At 31.3% G+C, this 23,516-nt stretch overlaps 1 protein-coding gene across 2 annotated transcripts in view; it reads right to left on the reverse strand.

The window, feature by feature from the left end:
- Positions 1–22,615, reverse strand: part of LOC130892478 (zinc finger homeobox protein 4) — a 169,551-nt gene extending 146,936 nt beyond the window's left edge. For both annotated transcript variants that reach the window (XM_057797917.1, XM_057797918.1), the window contains exon 1: positions 22,378–22,615. The gene's annotated coding sequence lies outside the window, so the exon portion shown is untranslated. The remainder of the gene's footprint in view (positions 1–22,377) is intronic.
- Between the last annotated feature and the right edge of the window lie 901 nt (positions 22,616–23,516).

The following is a 23,516-nucleotide window of genomic DNA, read 5'->3' on the forward strand; positions in this document are numbered from 1 at the left end:
GTATGGAAAACATAGAAAAACCGAGGAACTAAACCAGATAATAAATGAGCACATCTAAAAGAAACCAATTGATTTTTTTTGTGTTAAATATCGAAATTGAAATACGTGTAATTATCAACGAGTGAATGGTTAAATTGTTCATTTCGTGAAATACGGATATAAATCACGTACTTGGTGGTATATTTTTTTATTAAATTTTCGCAAAACTTATAATAATGAAATTATAATTGTTTGATCATGGTTATTAATAATATTATTTTATACGCAATCAAATATCACAAAAACAAGTTAATACACACAAAATTTTCGTAATAATTGTACTTTCTCTCGTTAATTCAAATAATTGCAAACCAAATAGTGGGAAACTATTGAAATAATTTCATACAAACGATACGTTCAACTTTAAAAATAATTATGGCAAACAGCAGAATAAAGTTAATTTCCAATAGATTCAGGAAAACACCTATATACAGGGTGATTGATTAGTATGATAAAGTTCAGTGTGTCCTTTGTACTTTGAGATAGCAATTTGAGAATTTGAGGGATTGTAGCCATCATTAGTCTTCACATATTAAAATTATCCACAATCTTCCAGAATGCTGTGTTATATCAAAGTTACATTTATTTAAATACCTAAAATCTTGAAATATTTCCATTTTTCTCTGCAAAATAATGATTATTTACGTATATCTAATAATTTAACAATTAATTGTGAGCTGGATATAATTTATGTGTCAAAAAACTCATATGTGATAATCACATGACATGACAAGATACATTATTGTTGTTTGGTACATATCTTGGTGTTTCTAAAAATTCAATAGTGATTTAATGATTGTGATCTGGAGAACCCCAAAACAAGTGGGAACATGAGCTGAGCTTCTACGGTGTGTAAAGAATCCTTATCAAAAACAAAATGTAATGGAATTACCTGAAGTTGATTTTGAAGACTACCATTTTGTAGGTGGGCTTCACGAAAAGTTAATCAACAGAGTGACTTTTTGAGCTATGTTCTATTATAAAAAATGGAAAAAGCGCGCCGACGTGGTACTGATTCAATAATATGAAATGTGTGTCATTATAGTGTAATAACCATTGTTTCATCTAGTAAATTTCAAGTAATTAAATTAAAACGAGCAGTTTGTACGGTAATTTTGACCCCACATCCCAAGATTGTTTGTATTTAACAAAAAATGACAAAGTAAACATAACCTCGAAGTTTTTGATGTGTTTATCAATAATGAATGATCCACGACCGAAAAGTTCCATTATTTCACCATTAATGGAGAGAATTAGGCATGTTCGTGTCGGTAATTCAATTATCCCCGTCTCAAAACAAATCGAATTGTATGGTAGACATCTAATTACAACCTTTATCATAATCAAACCCACATTAATTGCCGACGGGCCGAAAAATGAACAACTTTCGTGCACAATCAGATATTTCTCGAAAACAATTGAAAATTATTCGCCGTTCGAGACTTACAAACAAGACAAAAACAGTTTGATTTCATTTGCACTCATACAAAAATAAATGACAATCGAGAAAAGCAATCTAGATATTTATCTATATGTAGATTGTTGTTTGGCGCTAACAGACATTAGTTTAAATCACGAACACCACCTTATCTGATCGTTTTCGTTGATTCCCGAACAGAAATCTTTCAAATTTCATCGTATTAACAAAGTTTAAGCGATTTCGAAGCCGGATATTTCGAAATTGTTCGTCCTAATAAAAGTTTCGACTATTAAGATTGAAAAACACGACAAATTGTATTTCACAATCGGCGTTTTATAAATGGATTTGGAAAATTGATCTTATAAATGGCGTTTATCAAAACCTTCTTATAATTACTTCTATATTGAAAAAAAAATCCGAGCAAATGAGTTTACGGGTACCAATGGTTTTAAGGATTGGGATTAATACTCACACATAAATACTCAGACATAAAAACAAATTCATGAGATATATCAGCTTCGAAAACATAAGAAATGTGTGTTCTTCAACCGTTTCAGTCGCCAGGAGTGGATAGAATCTTCCAACCTTTCTTCAAAAAAGAAGAAGACGTGCTAAACTTGTTCCGCTTCAGTCAAACCAGTCTAGAGCAGAGATATACACCAGAGCTTTGAAGAATAGTTAAAATACTTGGTTATCTGACCCAAGTTAACAAGTTAGTTTGTAATTCTTCACATAAAGCGATCAAAATGTTTATAATTATTATTTTTAAGCTACACTACACTACCAGTCAAAAGTTTTTACCCCATAATCCATTCATTACATTTTAAAATAATACAATTTAATAAATTTTTTTACTTAAAACTTCTGGTAATTTCCAGCTGATTTATTTATTATACTTTTACTGTGAATTATTTTTTCCATGTTTATGATTTTAGTCCTAATTAGCACGCAAGAACATTCTGTGATCAATACCAAGACATCGTTTTGTGAAAAATATACTGAAAGTGATGATTTGGCCGTCACAGTCGCCTGACCTCAACCCGATTGAGTTACTGTGGTACAAATTGGATAGGCAAGTCACAAAGAAGTATTTTACATCAAATAGACGACGATTATTTATCGAAATTGATACAGAAAATGCCAGAATTGTACATCGAAAAGCAAACGGCGGTTACATCGATGAATACAAAATATGAATAGGGTGCTTGCGCGGTCGACCTGTAGTCCTCATAAAATTTCATTACAATGTTACCAGTTATTTGAAATAAATCGTGAAAAAAATGTTTTTTCCTTTTCGAATATGTAACTATTTCCTTTTTTAAGCGAATCCTAATCATTTTCCCTTATTATAGAGACGGAGTCGGCTTATTTTAAACACTCTTTATAACAAAACGAATTGAAATTGAATATCATCTCTTGCTCCAACTCATACCCGAATTTTCGGCCACACGATCATCATCATTTGGTTTCAATTCCTACATTAGTTAACTTTTGAAAACCTTGAAGCCTAGATCTTCTCAATAAATATCCTATAAATTGAAATACACAATCTTAATTGCTGGAAACGTCGACGAATTGATTATTTAGATCTTCTTCAATATTTTCCCAACCAGCGACTACAGCTTCTTTAATATGTCTCACATTATCTGCCTGAAAAAGAAGACGATTCTTTACGCGATCGAACTAACGATAAGTTGAAGGAACAAAATCAGTATTTTCATAAAGGATTTCAACAATTCGTTTCTATATCTAGTTTATCCGGAATAAAATACGAAATTAAACTGAACAAGAAACAAATATTAGCTGTTAAAAAAGCTTAACTCAAAGTTGTGAACCTCTAAAAAACACCTCATAAGACGAGAAAAACACAACCAACATTTAGTAGTATATAATAAGAAAAACCGCATATTAATTATCGATAAGAGTTTCAAAACACCTGCCGTTTGCGATAAAAGACATCGGAGATTTTCAGTAAGATTCCTAGAAGAAGGAATACAAGTTGGTTTGCGACCGTACGGGTTAAACGATGTGGAGATGCATTCGGTAAAATGGCGTGCAGTCGTAATTTTAATGCGTACCATCGTAAAATGGTTACACAGACGATTTGCAGTAATTAACGACTGCTTGTTTACACTACCGTACGCCGACGATGTGTCCGATACATAACCAAACGAATCTAACGGCGGCGTTAAAATCCGCAACTTGGTTTATTATCCGGGAAGATGTTACTTTTGCCGATGTAATCATTTATTAGTTTCAAAAGCGAAAGCTCATTTTTGTTGTATTCTAATTAAATAAATGAATGTACTGTTGGCAATATTTAAACGAGATGTCAAGATAAATTGAAGAACATAAATTGAGGATTAATAATTTGAAAGAATGGAAGATCTAATGATACGTAATTGTGGTACGACAGTTGCTACTTAAGTTTTGAGATAGACAAATAAATAGAAATATTTATAATTGGATGTGGCTTTAATGTTTTTCAAAATATTCCCTTTTAAAATCAATGAATGCGTTTGAACTAATTGTCGAAATACAAAAAGAATCGGTTTAATAGAAAGAACATAAATTACCAGGGAGCTGAAACCAGCGGCCATAGAAATCAGACTATTGCAGGAAACCCAATGCCGAAACAAGTCAAATTGTTGCTAAAATATAAAACTCCGTAATTAATTTTTTTTACCCTTACCCGAGGAATGATACCAAATTTAGAGATAGGATACTTCAATTGATTCAAGCAGAACATTACATACCCACAGAAAATTACTTGCAAGTCATTATATGAAAGAGAATCTGTCAGGATGATATTTATGCAACTTTTCTTCAGTTTCTTCGATTTAATTTTCCTCATATTTACCCCATAACTTAGAGTATTGTGAATATTAGAACTATTAGGTTGAATTTTTTATGAACGATATTACAAACATGGCCAAATTAATTGTTTATGTGATTAAGATTTCTGAATGTTATGTTTTTTCAGCAATTTGGAACCGGTTTCTGTTCTTATTGTCTATAGAAGTCTTTTTATAGTATTAACAATAAAGATTTTGTAGGGTTTCTGTTCTATCCACTCATAGGAGTCTTTGAAGAAACTTCACAAATTTTAACTTGTTCAGAAAGTTATTTTTCCAAAAAAAATTGAGTGACATCATTAATTCTATGTTCACTTTCTATTGTTTTTATATTTTTCCTCCATTTCGTTCTTCTTTACTATATTCTCTTCCTTCTAGGCTGATTTTCTGTAAGAAAATTAACATTTTATTCGATTCGACTGGTTCGAGCATGCTTATTATACTACTATTAGCATTAGTAGTATGAGAAAATATAGATTACGTAGTATTCAGTAATAATTGACAAATTTTGTTATGTTCTTTTTCGTATTTTTTTAACACTTTCCATACTTGAAACTAAACTTAGTTGCCAACTACCAATTTAAGAAAAACAATATCATTTTCAGTCAACGCCTACTGTACTTGCTAAACTGTCAAAATTCGCATTTTTAGTCCCCACATATGTCTTTTTGACATCAAAAATTGACATCCAATTCTTCATCATTTAGTAGCCCGTCTCGTACACTGCTGGACATAAGCCTCTTTGAACCTATACCATTTTGCGTGGTTTTTCATCTTAGATATAGTTGGAAGATATCTTTTTCAAATCTTCCGTTCATCGGGTCCACGATCGTTTCTTGTTTCTGAATGCTTCATCCCTGGAACGCCATTCAAGAATTCACTTCGTCCAGCTATTTTCTGACAATCTGCTATCCCAATTCCATTTTAAATGTATGACTTTTGTTTTTCTAGACAGTTCTAAATTTGTTAAATATATTTGAGTAACTACAAAACATTTGAAACTATTTTTACAAGAATTCCTTTTTGGAAAGAGCAACTATTTTACCTCAAATCAGAGATATAATCACTGATAATGATCGATTCATCTATATGGTAAAAAAAAACAATACCATAAACAGTTATTTGAAGAATTCAAGTTCTTTCCCTCAAGTATTTATCGCTTCAAGGCGAATTAACTGAAAGAACGAGTTGAAATTATAAGAAAGCAAAAGTTCTACTTGATCATTGTTATGAAAGGCTCTTTTCAATACAAAAATTTCTATAAAGGTTTGTTGATATTCTTAGATCGTTCTTGAATACACACCATCAAAAAAGTTGTTAAGTGTGAAGTGGTTATGTTACAGGACCGTTGCGAGGTGATTTGTTGTAGTATTAATAGCAATGACTTCATTATTATACACCAGTCCAAAGATTCGACTGGAAGGAAAGTGACTAAGGAAGGTTATATGGAAGTATTAGTTGATATCGCAATAATTTATATCTCCATTTTTTGTTTACGAAAAAACCGAAGTAGAATTTAAAGAGATCTAATTATATTTTGTTCGAAAGTTAACAGATAAAATTATCAACTTCATTTCAAAGTTTGTATACGATAAGAAGCGTTTTAACTTTGAATTGAATTCAAAATTGGATGCTTCCTGAAGAATGTTATGCACCAAATAACTTCTGGCGAGATGAAACCGTTAAGAGAATTTAAAAAAATAATAATGGAATAATGCCGTTTTTGTGAATAATTTAAGGCCTGAAAACTGTGACAAAGCAGTTTATACAATTAAAGAAGGGAAATGTGAGGTTGGACAATACTCCAGATGAAATGATTGAGCCACCCCTTTTGATTATTGGTCGCACCAGTTCATCTTCTGATTCCGATTTGGATTTGTAAGAAGTGGGTCTACTTAATGTAAATTAAATGCTGAAGACAGTACTGCTATTGCAAAGAGACAACATATTGTAACAAAGGCTTCATCGGTAAGTCAACTAGCCTTTATCAAAATGCATAACAGTTTTGTAGTAAACACTGTATAGAATTTATAAACTTAAATGTCTTTGAAAGAATCCGTTAAAATTATTGAAGAATTCAAAGAAAATGTTTCAGAAGTTTGAATTGAAGTTGATAATCGAGTAAGTGAAAAATGTTTTTAAGAAAAACAGAGGCGAAAACTTCGTTAAAATTTACGAAATTATGAATGGAAACTTGATGTATGTACAGAATTTTCAGATTTCAGTCACTTTAAATATGCTCGGTGGATATAAAGAAAAAACTTTCTGAATTATAAAAATATGTAGCCGGTTAAAAAACAAAAATTCCGGATAGAAAATTTGAAAAAATATTTTGTTATAATAAATTATAATAGAAGATTTTTTAGTTTTGTTAGAATAATATACAAATTCTCCATTTGTAGATATCTGAAAGAGTCTAAATAGATGTACCTAAATAATTTGTATTCTTTTGAATAAATGCATATTTCGAATTTTTGTGCTTATTTCAAGCATATTTCGTCATTTTACAGTGTATATATATACGCGTAATTCATCAAAGTTTTCGGCATATAAATCCGCTTTAAATTAATAACAAATTCTGAAGGAGATTTATAGACGGTCCTGGTATATTTTTATTATAGTCTTACAAGTTTATCGCCGATATTTTAATGCGAAGGAACTTCTACGGATAGCGTTGCTGTTAGGCACATCTTCATAACAACACCCTACTATCGAACCGCAACCTGTTCCTCTAGATTCCAAAGTGGTAATTATAAAATTTGGTGTTGCTGTTATTCGCATCTCTACAAACACGTGTATATCGCGAGATTAATTCAGCGACGATCACAGATCATTTGTTTTCTCTGGGAATGTCATACTTTAAGATATCTGTGGAATGTTCTCGCTCGCTGAGATTTAACGCATTCGAATATTCCGTACGCTTGTACGATCATTTTATTCGCCGGAAATAAATGAGAATATGCCGCAATATTATGTATGGTCAGTACTGTACGCGAACTAATATATTATATAAGAATTGCATACAAATCGTTTGTTTGGAATATTTCAACACATTCGATATAAATTATAAAGAAACATTGCTTTCGTAGAAAAGAGAATTGGTTTGTAATACACTGGTGAACAAAAAAGTCTATTCAAGTCGCACGGTCGTGGTCAAAAGTCTCTAGCAAAAAATCTGTAGCTTCTTTTTGTTTCTGGTTTGAGCATCTCAACGCCATTAGTCTTAATATTGTGTGATCTATGTTGATATCGACTTTTTTTTGGTGATGAAATAATATTAGAAAAAGGTATCTTAAGCAATGAGAAAGGGTTATAATCAGCAGTTCTTCCCGGCCCTAATAACAGCTTCCAATAATTTTTTCACAGACAAAACGAGTATCTTTACTCGATCTTCTTCGATGCTATCCCATTCGTAGCTGATACAGGATTTCTACTCCGAATTTTTTTCTTAAGTTCATCCCAACCCGTGCAATTCATAGCGGCAATTTCGACATCCTGGAAATATTGCCGTAGAAGTATGTGGACGGGAATTGTCCTGCATTAGGAAGAAGTTTTCGCAGATATAACTAAACCTAAAATTTATTCTATTTATTGGTTTTGGCTTCCAATGAAATACCTACCCAAACCATCCCGAAACCTTCTCCAACAGCCACGTTTTCTTCTATGGAACACTGCGCGAATCTTTCTTCATGTCTTCTGTGTAATCATTTTCTTCTACCGGTACACTGCACACTCTGCAGGCCAATTAACGTGTTCCCCGGTAAATTCGATGGGCGGGTGTTAATTTAGTGCTAGTAGCTGGTCTTTTTGGATTTACGTTATCTGCCTTAAGTCATCTTCTGATTATCCAGCCTCGTACAGCTACTCTTCACGTTTCTCTTAGCTCTTGATGGACTTGAACAACAGTGACAATTAATTGGTCATCTCGGATATGCAACCTAGGAATCGCTGAAAGTTTTCTGTCTCTTGACAACGACGGTAAACTCTAAAAACAGCACACTAACTCATGCTCAACGCACTTACCACTTCTCGCTGATTTTGGCATTGACTTAATAGGGTGACTGCTTGAGTAGATTTATAAATTTCGTGTTCAGTTTTTTTGCCAGTGTCTTGTGATTACAGGGGTGTCACCCGAGTCGATTTTTTTTGCTCGCGACTATATTTGGACACAGTTTTAAACGGAAATTAAATCATATTCCTTTAAAATTGATTGAAAAGAGTTAATCGGAAAGAAAATGCAGTCAATCCACTCGAAATCAATTATTAAAACGGCTCATTCTTTCCGTTGTATCCACGATTAAATACTAATAAAGCTAATGACAATTCTTAACTGATTATAGTAATAATTATTGAACGTCACGCAACTATATTTACACGCATATTGTTTGTACGAAGTCCCTGGAGTTTTCTGTTCCATTACACATTGGACATGGACACCCCAACGTTAGTTTACCGAAATATAAGAGTAGCTACACTGTAACCAATAAAAGAGAAAAACAATTTTGCTCCTAAAAGAATTGATAATAATTGTCGAGATTTCATAATTTCAATCACTGTTGTATTATTTCTAACTTTATGTATGCGGAAAATGGGTATCCCTATAAAAAATAATACCTGAGAATGGAAGTAAGCGTTAAGAAATTTGATGGTAGTAAATCAAAGAAAAGAACATGGGAAAGATTTAATAATAAAAGAACAAAAACTTGTACTATAATTTTGTATATCGAGAAGTTGATCCTAATAAAAGAAGAAGAAAGAAAGAAATTTAGAAGAAAAGTCGGTTGATGTAACGAAAAAAGTATGTGTTTACTATGAATATTTAGTTCAGTTAAAATAAAATGTCGGAATAAAAAAAATTGGAATTTGGTAAATAGATACAGATGAGAAATTATTGTTACATGATTTAGCTGGACCTCTAAAAGCTGCCCAATTTTGGTAATGTTAGGGTATGGGTTTGAGGATTATACACAAACGAAGTGCGAAGAAGTTAGTGGTGAAACGGACTAGTTACCAGGGAAGCACTATTCTGTACTTAGTTACTAATTCAAAAATGCTATGATCAAAGAAAAGATGTCTTCGTTTGTTTTATAGACTACCAAAAAGCTATTGACTCCATTCGGCATGACTTACTGTTTGACATCCTAAAGAATGTTGATATTGATAGTAAAGACATCAGGATCATACAAAAGCTGCATGCAGATCAAACAATGGAACTGTGAACACCTTCAGATACTTAAGGGAGTCCGTCAGGGATGCATACTCTCACCCATAATATTTAACATTCACGTAGAACGAATTCTTCATCTGGCATTAAAAAACCATCAAAAAGACATTAAAGTAAATGGAATCAACGAAATTGGATTCACAATAAACGTGGGTGATGAAACGTTATATTTGGCCAATCCTTTTGTAGAGGCCTCGAGACGTGGTCCCTGAAAGTGAGGTCCTTAAACAGAATAGAAACAATGGAAATTTGGCTATTGCGGAGACTTCTGCGGATCTCATGGACCGAGCACATGACGAATGAAGAAGTACTGAGGAGAGCGGGTGTGGAAAGAGAACTAATTTCGGTAATTAAACAACCAAACGTATGGGACACATCCTGCGAGGACCGAGATATTCAACTCTCAAGCTCATACTGACGGAAAAGATCGACGGAACGAGAGGATCGGGGTTTAAGCTACATTTCTGGCTACGGAATATAAGAGACTGGTGTGGTATTCAGGGTGGGGCAACAATGTTCCGTCGTGCAGAAGAGGGGTGCCTTCAGATAATAGATTAGAAGTTTTGGACAAGAGAACATCTACACGCTGCAAAGTGTATGGTACTTGAAGAAGAAGCGCTGTGATTCCATCAAGACTTGCCTTCTGTCTATTCTTTTGAAACAATTAATTTTACCTTCAGTTTCCTGGAACAGTTTCCGTGAAAGTGACAATACGTTGACACTTTTTGTTCTGCATATATTCTTCTTAAAAAAAAATCAATTCACTTTGGTATACTCATTGTCGTGGTTTTTTAGGTGCTATCGAATTAATCACAATTTTCCAAACTGTACTTTCAGGAATGCTCGTTAAAGTGAAGTGAAAATATTTTTCATTGCCTCGCTCTACAAACTTTAAGTTAACACTTTTGACTTTAATTTTTGTAAACATTTGGGCGGTTTGTAGACGTTCCAAAAGACACTCGGAATGAATTGACACAGAGAAAGGCGTTGGGATTATACATAATTCGACCCTGTTAGGGTCAGATTTAAATAAAAGGGTAGAGTCTATTCTATTGCATCTCATATACTAACTGGAGGCTAGTTACTTTCTTAGATCATGGAAAATTCTATATCATAAGAGAAAAAATATATATTTGAAACAAGCATAGGGAGCTGATACCTCAGTTGAAAAACCATACATCATGTCAAATGGAATTAAATGGAATTTTCTGTGAATTTTTATAAAATAGGGCTTTAAGAATGATTTAAATGATAAGTAAGGACCACAATAAAATAATTATAATAACAAATTCATGTCGAGAAGTTTCTTGAATAGATATATCATCGGAATCATTAGAAATAGATTTATCTTCAACGTAACTCTCATTTTTATTTTCTAATATTTTTTTAATGGATTTACAGCGATAAATTGGAAGATTTTCCATTTGTATTGCATTCTATTATTTTCGTAATTTTCACCATATCACTGGTGAACCAAGAGCTTTCATAAAACACACAGTGGTACCCAGTTTTCATCTAGCTATACGAAAGGAATTCCGAAATAGTGAGGTAACGCATTTTTGAAAGAATCTCCACTTTCTATGATCAGAATTTAATTCTACTAATTATTTAAATAAAAACTGAAACTAGATATGAAACTAAAGTAGGGTTATTGAGACAATGATTTGATTGACGTAAAAAATGTGAGAAGTAACAGATTATTTCTGCTAACACTGATTGGTTTACGAAAGGGGTTGAAACATTTATCAACATTTACTTGAAAGTATGTTTTAGGTAACATAAAAGACATTAGGATGCTAACTAAGATCGAAAATTGAGTTCAAAACACCAGTTCGTATTACTTCTAGGTATACTGCGTAATTTAACAATAATAAATATGTAATTCGCCAGAAACCACGAGTATATTTCACGATAAAGCTAAAAGTCATCTGCTTTTTTTTGTTTTATTAGCGAATTCTTAAGAAGAAACCAAAATATTATTAATACATAAATTTTTATAAAACATTAGAGACACCAAGATGTAGAGGAAGATTTCTTTAAAGGCAACAGACTAAACACAATACTAATAACCGAATCCAACGAGATGTTACCGAGAATCAGCAATGTTTGTATAAAAATGTTGTTTTCCAATATAACTTATATAAAACCATGGACAAATTTTCTGATTCACTGATTCGTACAGAATAATCTAATAATGAATAGCTGTAAAATAATGTAGTTTCCGTTTATATACCATTTACCAAACCTATAAGAAAATACGCGTTTCAGTAATATACAGTTTATAATTCAAATATTTTTCCTATCCACTTGTTTTCTATAAACAATTAGACTTTTTACACCACACAATAAATGAGAAATTGTTATTAAATATTTACGCAATGGTATTTGAAATTAGAACAAATAAAAATTCTTGGTTATTCAATATTATGCTAAGGAGCATGAAATTGATATAAATTTCATATTTAGTAACTTTTCTCCTGTAAACTAAATTGTCATTTTTCTTTCATGATTTCCTTTTGTTCATTTTAAGAATCCTTGTTTTACTGAATAGATATTCTTACTGAATTAGGCGAAGGTTTGAGGTACCTCCAAAACAAGTGATTCGAACCCATCAACCACTTCTTTACTTGTGAAACGTTGACCTTAATTCTTGGTCTGCAGTAATAAGAAGAAATCATTAGGTGCCAAACCATGACTGTACGGAGATTTTTCGATGTTTCGCCTGTTCAAGAACACATCTGGCAAACATATGTTGGTATACCATTCAGAATTGATCGTTCTAAGTTGATCTAATAGAATAGCGGAGGCATCTCCAGTTATTACCACAAAACAGGCGACCATTGGCTTCGAAGTTGGATTCGGCTTGTATCAAAAGACCCATACAGTCTATTATTGTTTATTTTTGGGTTTATATGCATTATTCTTCGCCTGTAACGATCTGATAGACGTCCTTGATTGAATTTTTTCAGCATATATTTGCACCAATCGAAGCAAGCTTTTTTTGAGCCATTGTCAATTTATGCAATTTCTTACATGAAAAATAATTTTGACAGCAATATTGAATTATATGCAAGTGAAACTAATACCCAATTATACTTCAATCTTACGGTATGTCACATGAAGATTCTGCAATATCAGTTTACGCAAAGCTCAAATGGTTTCTGGCGCAACAGACGATTTTGGACGACCTTCACGAAATTCATCCTTTCAAATACGCCCTCTAGTGACTTACCTAAAATTCTGAAAACAATTTCCACGTGTTTCTCGTGGCCTGAAGCTGTAATAATCCATTCTTGAGATATGGCCCTCGGCTTTTCTTGGTTGTCCACCTGGTACACGTATAGTCAGATTTCTCGAAGGTGGTCAGTTGTCAATTCTACTTCGACCTCTATTTTCTTATTTAAATTCTTATTACGAAATCTATTAACCTCAAGTCTTACGTGTGCTGTTTCTTTGTCTAGTACCGAAAACCGTTGAAAACTGACATTTACTCCGTATTTAATTCCTCTAACCGATAGAATTTATATAAAGACTCATTTGTCAAGCAACAGATAATAGTTTTGGCCGTTTTTTTGTCTCTTCCATGGTGATTGTTTCGATATCAATATTAGATACTTCTACTAATAAGATTTTGACTGTCGCTTGATTCTCTGTATCCATATCAATTGTTTTTTCACCAACACATTCGAAGCGTCTCTAGCTATAACCATTGGTTAAGCCGGTACTGCTTCTTCTACGTCAATTTTGTTTAATAAATTTGATTTTGGAATGGTTCTGTTTCCTATTTTCTTCATAAGTTCAATACGATCACAGACTTAAATTTATTTAAATGTTAAATGAAATCAAATGAAAAATTGTTATTTTTATGATCGTCATGAATCATATAATCTGTTATTTTGTTATTACTGTGATAACCTAGAAAAAATGAAGGTAATATAGTTTAAATATGATGAAATTTTCAAGTTAAAAATACTTTAAAGCCTTATATTGCACCCAAATACTGCATGACATAAAAACGATCAATAAATTGATTTATTTATACTAGATAGTAAAACCAATTAGAACAATTTAGGAATACAATTAATAATAAATAACTTCGAGATTAATTATTGATAAGAAGAAAGGGATCTAGATTGAAGACGCTCATTATTTTAATGACGAATGGTGGCGTGGTTATAATTTCCCATTAAATATTCATCATTCACAAAACCTTCCAACAAATAATAATTTGTTGACAACTTATCTTGTAGTCCATTCCAATTAACGTATAATATGATGTTCAATATTTCATTACAAGTAAAGTGTCTGGTAAAGGACACAAGGATGCGTTTAATATGATAAAGTTAGTTCCATCTAAGGAGGGAACTGTATTCCACGTAAACTTCACTTTATAATTGAACTAGAAAATCTAGAAACAATATACTGCAAATTAGAATCATCTATACATTGGACAAACGTGCAGAAAGCTACTAAAGTTTTGATGCAGACAATTATTTATAAACTGTTTTTTAAAATATGTTCCATTAAGATCAATACACTTTTGCATGCGTATGAACCAATGGTGGAAGGATTTTTTCCATTCCGTATGAGTTACCTTAAAAAAAAGTGATTTAGCCGTATCAATTGCTGTTTCAGGTGTAGAAAAACGTTAAATTCGCAATTTATTTTCGATTTAGGTGAAAAGAAGTTACTAAATAGGAATGTTCGGCGGATAATCCATCAATTCGATGTTTTAACTGTTGAAAAGGTTTTTGTTTGAAGTGATGTGATGATTCGTCTTCTGCGATTGTCTTCGATCGACACGACCTTTTTTTGAGCGTATGTCAAATCAAGTGTTTTTGACAGCCAAATGTTTATGCAATATGAAATTTACACAATTTTGAATGACCTTCACGAAATTCGTCCTGTAGCAAGGTGCGACCACGATTAAATTCGGAAAACCAGCGAAACTCGGTAACTTGAGATGGTGTTTCATCACTAATAGTCGAATTGATTGATGAAGCTCACTTCCAATTGGGTAGCTTACAAGAATTACATAAAAACTAGTGCACAGTCCTAAAGTTACGATTTAGGACCTGGAAAATTAGTATCCTTGCCCTAGTGCACTAGAAGCTTTGATGATGGCAAGAAAGAATGTAGCGACACACATAGTGAAGTTCTGGTATGTTTGTTGATGATTTCAGTATGTTTTTCGAATGAGAAATAAAAAGAAAACATTTTGCAAAATGACGTTGAGCATAGAACATACAAATAGTGAAGTGCTGGTATGGTTCCAGATGATTTAAATGTATATTATGAATGAAAAATGAATAACATACAATAAAAAAGTGTCTCTTTTTCCAACCAAGAAGCTCAGTTTAGAGTTACTATTGATACTTCACTACAAATGATTAAATATGGTTCATCATTCAATTTTTTACTGAAATTACGAATGGAAATCCTTCGAGTCATCATGTACAAAGAAATTTAAGATATTTTTATAAATCTTGTGATCTATTGATAGTTTACGCAGGTTGTTATCAAGCCCATATGACAAGGTAACTTCTGTAAGACAATTTTAGACCTAACACTGCTTGTAGTGATGTTTTAAGTAAGAAACCCATAAAATTGTCACCGATACAGCCCAAATATTATACCCAGAAATCAGTTACTGTTCTAAACATTCCTAGAGACTTAGCCGAATGACCAGAAAGGAATAAGGGTTGATTAAGTTGATTTTAAGTTGTATGGACATAAGTTTTGATAATTTGAACTATATAAGTTTTTATTGTTCCAATTCAGTTCCATTTGAAACGATATAGAATCAAAATTCAAAGATGGAATCATAAATGTATTGTATATACGTAGAGAGTGCATAGTAGTCCTTTTATACTCACATTGAATTTTATGTTACAAACGTAAAGTTCATATGAAATTCTATTTTCAGTTTATACTTTTCAAGTAAATTTAATAAAAACCCTTATAGGGAATCGTTTCATGTTTAAGTACTTTGACGAATAAAAATTCAATACCACAACAAAAATTTTATTTAAAAAGATAGAAAATATTACAAATTGATAAATCAAGTCATCTATGAACAATAAACAAATTTTTTACACTACCACTAGATCAACACTGTTTGGCGCACCTTTTGATAATCAAACGTCTTCAGTTTACCTTCAGTCTCTGAAGACTATAATTATATTCGGTAATACTTAGGTCATAAAAAGTACCAACGTTGTCATTTATGAAAATTTCCAGTTTTTTTATTTTTTCTTTAATTGAAACAGCGCATAGAGAGTTTGAAATCCCAGTAGGTCTTCTCAACAGTTCGAAGGAAACCTCCACTTGTGTTTTTAGTTATTGTTTCTTATTTTGCTTGTTGTTGTTAACTGTATCTTGTATGAGTACTTCAAACCTTTATTCATATACTGTTTAAAAGGGAAAAAGCCTGGTGGTAATCCAGGGAGAGAGAAGGAATCATGTATCAGTCTTATAGGTTAGCTCAGAAATTTGGGGTTATGTCAATATTGACATAAATGTGGCTGAATCGGTACTTTTACTGGCAGTACCTGAGAATTTAGTACTGAGACATAATATTGAGATAATTATAATAAGAATATATTGAAGATTACTGACTGTTAATTGAATGAAATAAAGATTTATAGCATAAATTGTTTTTTTTTTCCATTTTACATAATGTCCATGATTGGAGATTATTTCTTAGAAAAATTGACTTGTTACTACAAATTATTTTTTTACTTCATTTAATAGAGAAATGTTAAACTTCACCAACGGATGTTATAAATAAAAACGTTGCTAACCCGCCCTTGATATAAGCGACCTTATTGTTTCTTTCTCATTGTCATAGGGGTAAAAACTGAAAGAGGGTGATTTGTCATTAATTCTCTCGAGTTTACTATCGATGATTCATCCATATCGCGACAATTTTTGCCATCTGAGTGATTAATTGCCACTACATTTGTTGATTGTTTTACAAAGTCTTCATATAATAAATTCAATGAAAGTATTAGTAAAAAATCGTCCTTTACTGACTTCACTACCACGGAAAAAGAATGAATTGTTGATAAGAAAATTCCTTATTCTTGAGTATATATGATAAAGTAGCATCAGAAATCGTTAAATTCAATATTGTATCATAAAAATATTTTATACAGTACTTTTTGCTAAATCTAGGATCTTCATGCATCCATTGTGGTAGAAATGCCTTGACAAGACACCAAAAAGAATAAGATGACTGAAATGTCATTGACACTTGTTCAAAGCTTTATTTCCTTTATTCTTTCGGCTCAGAATTTCTTTTTATACTTATGAAAGCATAAAAAATTACCTTGACATACAACTAGATACTTTTAAGGACATATTTAAAGATTTCTGAAAGAAATTTCTGGATTCATGAACCTATGCTTGAAAACGTATTTTTTGTACAAAATTTTTGATTTTTCAAGTTACGAGAATTGCCATTTTTGAACTGGAACATACTCAAAAATTGAATATTCGTCTATATCTTTCGTTTTATGGACCCTAAGATGTGTAAAAGAATCAGCGTAATAAAAAAGACGCCTCCATGAATTTTTCAAGATTTCTTGAAGTAATCTGCCCAGCATTGTCGATACGCTTATCCTGGGTTTATAATATCAATAATTCTGCCAGGATGATTATTTTTTAACTACTAGAATTTTGCGAACTGATAACAAAAAAAAATTTTCATAAATTAGTACAAATTATCCTTTCCAAGTTCATCATAGGGAAAGGTTAGGATTTTAGACGGTATACAAATCCACAGACATCTCATACGACAGGCACCACTCGAACTACTCGAGTGCAATGGGGTTTACCCTCTTGTGATTGCTTTTCGCGTAAAAAAAAACGAAGAGTTTAATTAAAACTGGCTTCGCAAAACTCGTCATAATAAGCAAAAACTTGACAAAAAATTTTCTACATATGTTCCAGTGTGGCACCAAAATTTGATTCTGGAGGATCAACTTCTGTTGCTTTATTATCGTTTTAAATGGATTTTCTCTTTCTCCTCATTATTTACAACACTAATTTGGGTATAAATACTTATTTTATTATTTCTAGAGAGAATATGGAAAGAGAAAATTTCAAGCAATTATTTTGATTATGGAACAAGATTTGACGTATTTACATACCTTAAAATTGTTTCGCGAGATGGCGCATTCACTAACAAACAAGAAAACAATGAACCAAAGTGAGAAAAAGAATATAATGATACGATAAATTATTCTATTGAATCAAATATAGATATGTTACAATTATTCTTTTCATTATATCGTGGTTAAATTACCAATTGCGGTTTTCTTTAAACCTTAGGTATATAGGAAAGATTGACATTAAAATGACTCACAGCTTTTGAATAAACCATAAACTTAACCTACAAATAAGCAATGGTTATAGAGCAAATAGGTGACAGTTACACACGCAACCCTCGTTTCCAGGGGAAAAAGCGTCGTTTTCAATGAGTTTCATTACTGAGATATCGGTGAAATTAATTTTTATTCTAAATAATAATTGCATAGAAAATGCGTTCAATGCTCCATATACCAGTAGTTTTCGCTATCTACGAGGGCTGCTACTTAAGTGTTTAGATGGTTTTCCGAATTATTTCGTGGTCGCACTTTGCTACAGGATAAATTACTGAAAACTGATATTTCATGATCGTTATGTGACATATACTCACATATATTCAATATTGCATCAATATTTGCTGTTAAAAAGATTTGTTAGTGTTGGATACTGCTGAAAAGACTCAACTGCAGTGCTTGAAGATCGTGAGAGGTAACGAATCATAGATCTTTGCATATAAACCCGGAGCTAAACAACAATCTACTGTATGGGTCTTCCACGACGAACCAAATCCAACATTTGTACAAGAGCATTTGTTTGCTGCCATAATTGTTCAAAAAAATCAGGGAAACCAATCGCAGAAGAAGAATCATTCTCCACCACGATTATGCGAGCTCTCAGACATCAGTTGAAACAAAAAACGGTTTTGAACAGTTAAAACATCGAAATGATGGGTCATCCGCCGTACAGTCCTTATTTGGCACCCAATGATTTCTTCTTACTCCTGCTGATCAAAAATAAATCGCGAGGTCAACGTTTTTCTACATCAGAAGAAGAAGTCATATCAAACTATAATTTTTGTACTTGTCTATCTCAAAACATAACTAGGAACGCTGGTATGTAACGTATATCGGAATAGTCAGAAAATTTAGCTAGACTTTAGTTAAATAAGTCCTTTTTTATGTCAGTTGCATTAAAAAGTTAGAAAGAAGAGAAAGTATTTATAAATTCGTTGACGGATATCTAAGCCTGACCAAACTTTTCACGCAGAAGCATGCTTTAACCGGAGAAGGGATACCATATTTCAACCTCCAAAAAATTGAAAAATGACGAATATTTACCCGAGACAAAATAGAAAACTAGTTATAGGAGCAAAAGACAGTCAGGGTCTTCGTAAGAAGGTATCTGAATAATATAATTTGAAGAGCAAGCGGGAATTGGCAAGAATTGGTTAAGAATACTGAAAACAATAATACTTAGTCCTAGATCCTAGATAGATTCCAAACCAATTATTACAAAAACATGATTAAATACTTAGTACGTTACTTCATATTCTCCTGTTATGATCCTGAAGTAAAGAAAGATGTTACAAAAGGTAAAAAACCACGTCGTGTATAACCGAAATATGTAATAAGAAAATATGGATAATGAAAGCTTCAGGATTTTAGGGATGCGTGGGATACATTCTTACAGGGGTAAAAAATTACACACCTTCATTTGTTTTTTTTATAATATCGTGCAATGAATAAAAACGACCAGTGGGAGTCGTCAAGCGTCAAGCTGCTAGGTTGTGTGCATGCGTCTCAATTTCGATCAAGTAATCTTCTAATCAAAAAATTCTTCTCGAAATTTTTAATTACTGATGTCTATGTTTTTTCTCAAAATTTTTAACCTTAAATATTCGTAATATATCTACCCTCAACTTGCAATATTTTTCATTAATATTATCGATATCCATTAATAGTGACTTCAATTATCAAAAAACGTACCATGGGGGGCAGGTAGTGACAATTTTTAAAGGTTAGTTGTTATATGTCATTAAAAAAAGAATAGGAAGAAAAACTAGCCCAGACTAATTATAACAAAAATAAAAGAGGAGGCAAAGGTAAAGGAAAACGAAAGTCCTCGAAAATGAGCGAAGAAGAAAAAGATAAGGCGAAAGAAAAAATTTTTGTATCCGATTCAGGTTCTGATACTGATTAATGGTTTTGTTACAGCACCTCTAAAAAAGAAGATTGGGTAGAATGTTTAGAATGCAAAATGTGTCTGGAAACATTCACTCATATATTTGCATTAATTGCAATTCTGATTAAGATTAATTTAATATTAATATCTCAAATTGCTACCTCTGAATAAATAGCTATATATATTTTTCTAAAAGTGCCTTAAAAAATGTTAGAATCCAAAGTATTTTAGTTTGCTTACGGTTTGTTAAAATAATTAAAAGTATAAGTTTTTATACAAAGTTCCTGCAGAAGTTGGAGACTCTTTTATTTATTACGTTTTCAAATTATGAAAAACTTTTGTCTATTAATTAAACATAACTTCGTGCCTCGTGAAAAAACTAGCCCCAAATGGGGAGTAAGCTGTAGCAATCGACTTTATTGCTTAAATTTTCCATTGTGAATAAAATTACAATAATTTTAATACTTTTCAATCATATTTTAATAAATAAATAGACATTCTAACGATAAAAGTAATCAAATATGTAAATTGTTTGTTAGCTATTTTTATTTTGACGATAATCCAAAAATTGTGACAACGTACACCCCCCGTTCCACTACTTCATTTCATCGTGGTAATTTTTGACTAAAATTTGAAACAACTAATTTTATATATCCTCAATTACCTCTAATATAAGACATTTTCCGAATTGGAGACTATAAATTAAACATAATTAAAAGAATTGTTACTATTTGTTCGTTGAAGTAACACATTTAACTGCTTAATGTTTATGAAAGTTTTCCTCAGAGGATTATTTGCACCATAAGCAAAACTATTGATACATATAAGTCTAAACTGTACTATGTAACTTTTAAGTCAAGTTAATTAACAAATTTGAAGATTTATGAATATTTCTAGTACTTTCAGAAGCTAATCGAATGGAATAGAAATATAGTTCATCGTCACATTTTTATACAAAACTAAAAATCTTTCTGAGTGAGATTATGATGTTTTAAACAGTTTATGTTAATTATTTTGGTTTTCAAAGATTATTTTTGAATGTTTGTACATATACTAAACGCTATTCTAGTAACATTACGAAAAAGAAGATTATTTTGGCAACTTTTATTGAAAATGTACGTTTAAAATATTTCTAAAATATATTTTTAAATATTTTTTAATTTATTATGTACCAATGTCAACAGAAAATAGCTTTAACCTAATTTTTCATAAAAATATTATAATTTATTTCTTTTTTCATGCCAAAAGTGAAAATAGTAAAGTGAGGAAGATATATATCAGATATTTAATTCCCAAAATCCATCCACGGGATAATTTAAATATCATCATATGGTAAAAATTTTAAGAATTTCATATTAAATGTAATCTCGTTTTTGAAGTTAATTTTCCTTATAATTGTTGTAATTTATTGTAATTACAAATTTATATACCCATATGTCAACAATACTAGTAACAGTTATTTTATTTTCATAACTTTTTACGTTTCTCTTGATAAATTGTCTTGATTTCAGGTCTGTTTTGAGAGAAAATTGATATTTCTCGATATTTATAAAAAAATAACCTTATATTCTTAGTTATTCTCAAAAAACTGCATTTAAAAAAATAATTATATTATAATTAATCATTACAAAAAGGATAAATTAATACTTTCATCAATTAAGGAACAAAACAGAAGCTTAGTACCAAAACATAAAACATTTTACTTTACTGTATGTATAAGGACTCATCGAATTATTTAAATAAATATGACATTAGCATATATAATACTGAATTGAAATTTTAGAATACCAAAATTAAAAGATTTATATGTCAAATATCTTGTAATGACTGTGATGCTTTTTACATAGGACAAACATCGAAGTAATTGGAAAATAGATTAAAAAATCATCAATTCGATAATAATTCAATAACAAATCATAAAATATGAAAAAAACATACATTTAATCATAAAATTTATTAAATATAAGAATAAAAATAATTATAGAAATGGTTTACTAACGTAGGAACGAGAAATTATAATAAATAGAATTTGAGTAAGATTTATAGTTCTATTTCCAAAATTTTAATGCAAATACGAATAATCTATTCATATTGTACTAATAAATATAATTATGCAAAATGCCAATGTTAAATTTTTGTCACTCAAATCTCCCCATTACTTTTTCACATACGTACTTCAAATATTGTTATTCACATTATCACGCGTCTATCAATATTCTATTATCCTTTTTCTAATACCTATAACTATGCAGTATAATTTTCCATAATATGCAAATGACACACGTTTATAGACTTAAAAGCACGAGCCGATTTTTGAATGCTACCAAAGATTAACATATTATTAGATTTACCTCTATTCGGGGGGACGAAATTTAAAAGTCGAACCCTTGAAGCAAAAAGGCTTTATAGAAGCAAGACTGTTTATTATTATAACTCAGTTGATACCAATTATTCATTAATTTCATCTCAAAATTTTTTTTCATATTAATTTCTTCATCGTTTATCTGTGGGTATATTCATTGCAGACAGGATTGGTTAGATGATTATAAAACAAAATTTTAATATACCTTCGATCATTCCTGTTATATTAATTGATTTAAATCCTGAAAGTCACTGAGAAAAATGTATCACGCACATGCACAAAAATAAAACAAATAAGATAGTCCTTAGAACACAACACTGGAAATCCTTTTTCTGGTAACACTATACTAAAAACTATACAGGTGTTGAAAAATATTAATTAAAATCGTGTACTAATATCTTCACGCGGACAACATTACGTGTCCGTAACTGAGCTTCAACTGTTTTGTGCATAATGTTGACAGCCAATAAGGGGCGGGACCGGGTGGGGATAACACCCCCACCATGCTACACCTGGAAAAGTGGGGGAAAAGTGGGGGTTGCGATGCGGTTGAACGGACTCGAAATAAGTTTCGAGCCGATTTGTGTGTGTGTTGCTGTCGCATTCTTCATCTTCGCCTTGTTTGTTATTAATATTTTAAAGTCACTAGTAGTCATTAGATTTGTATTTTTTTTAAATATTTTTGATAAATTACTATATTTACAGAAAATAAAATAAATATAATAAATATATGTAGACAGGACACGGTATAAGGAACATTCGTACAAAAATTCTATTTTTAGAGCTTTTTTTGTAAAAATAGAGTGAGAATTCTATATGATTTACTTGAGACTAGAAGTTAAATGAAGGGAGACTAAGTAAAAGCAAAGTTACGATGTTTAAATTGAGGTGTAGGAATTCTTTTGAGACACTTCTAGAATAGCCTTCATCTTGAGCTATCCATAGACATAGTCAACTGTAGTATATTAACAACGACTTTATCATAATGTTAAAGTCTCTTAGCTATAGTATACTATATTTTATTATGGCAATAATAAATCAAGTTGCGACAAAATAAGGAATAACATTATAAGGAAATTTTAATGCAAAACCAAAACAAACAAAACATTTTGTGAATGAATTTATTAGTCAAAACTTTGTGTCTAGATTAAAGTTAACAAGTAAGGAAGAAATAACCGATATTATACAGGAACTGAATATAAAACTCTGCACCTGGATATGGATATAATTAACCTTAAAGACTGTATAGCAGACCCAATATCAAATGTAGTTAATAAAGCATTAACTTCGGGTGTTTTCCCAGAAGAACTTAAAGTAAGTAAAGTCCTCGTATTTATAAAACTG

The sequence above is a fragment of the Diorhabda carinulata genome, chromosome 4 (assembly GCF_026250575.1).
Source record: "Diorhabda carinulata isolate Delta chromosome 4, icDioCari1.1, whole genome shotgun sequence".
NCBI lineage: Eukaryota > Metazoa > Arthropoda > Insecta > Coleoptera > Chrysomelidae > Diorhabda > Diorhabda carinulata.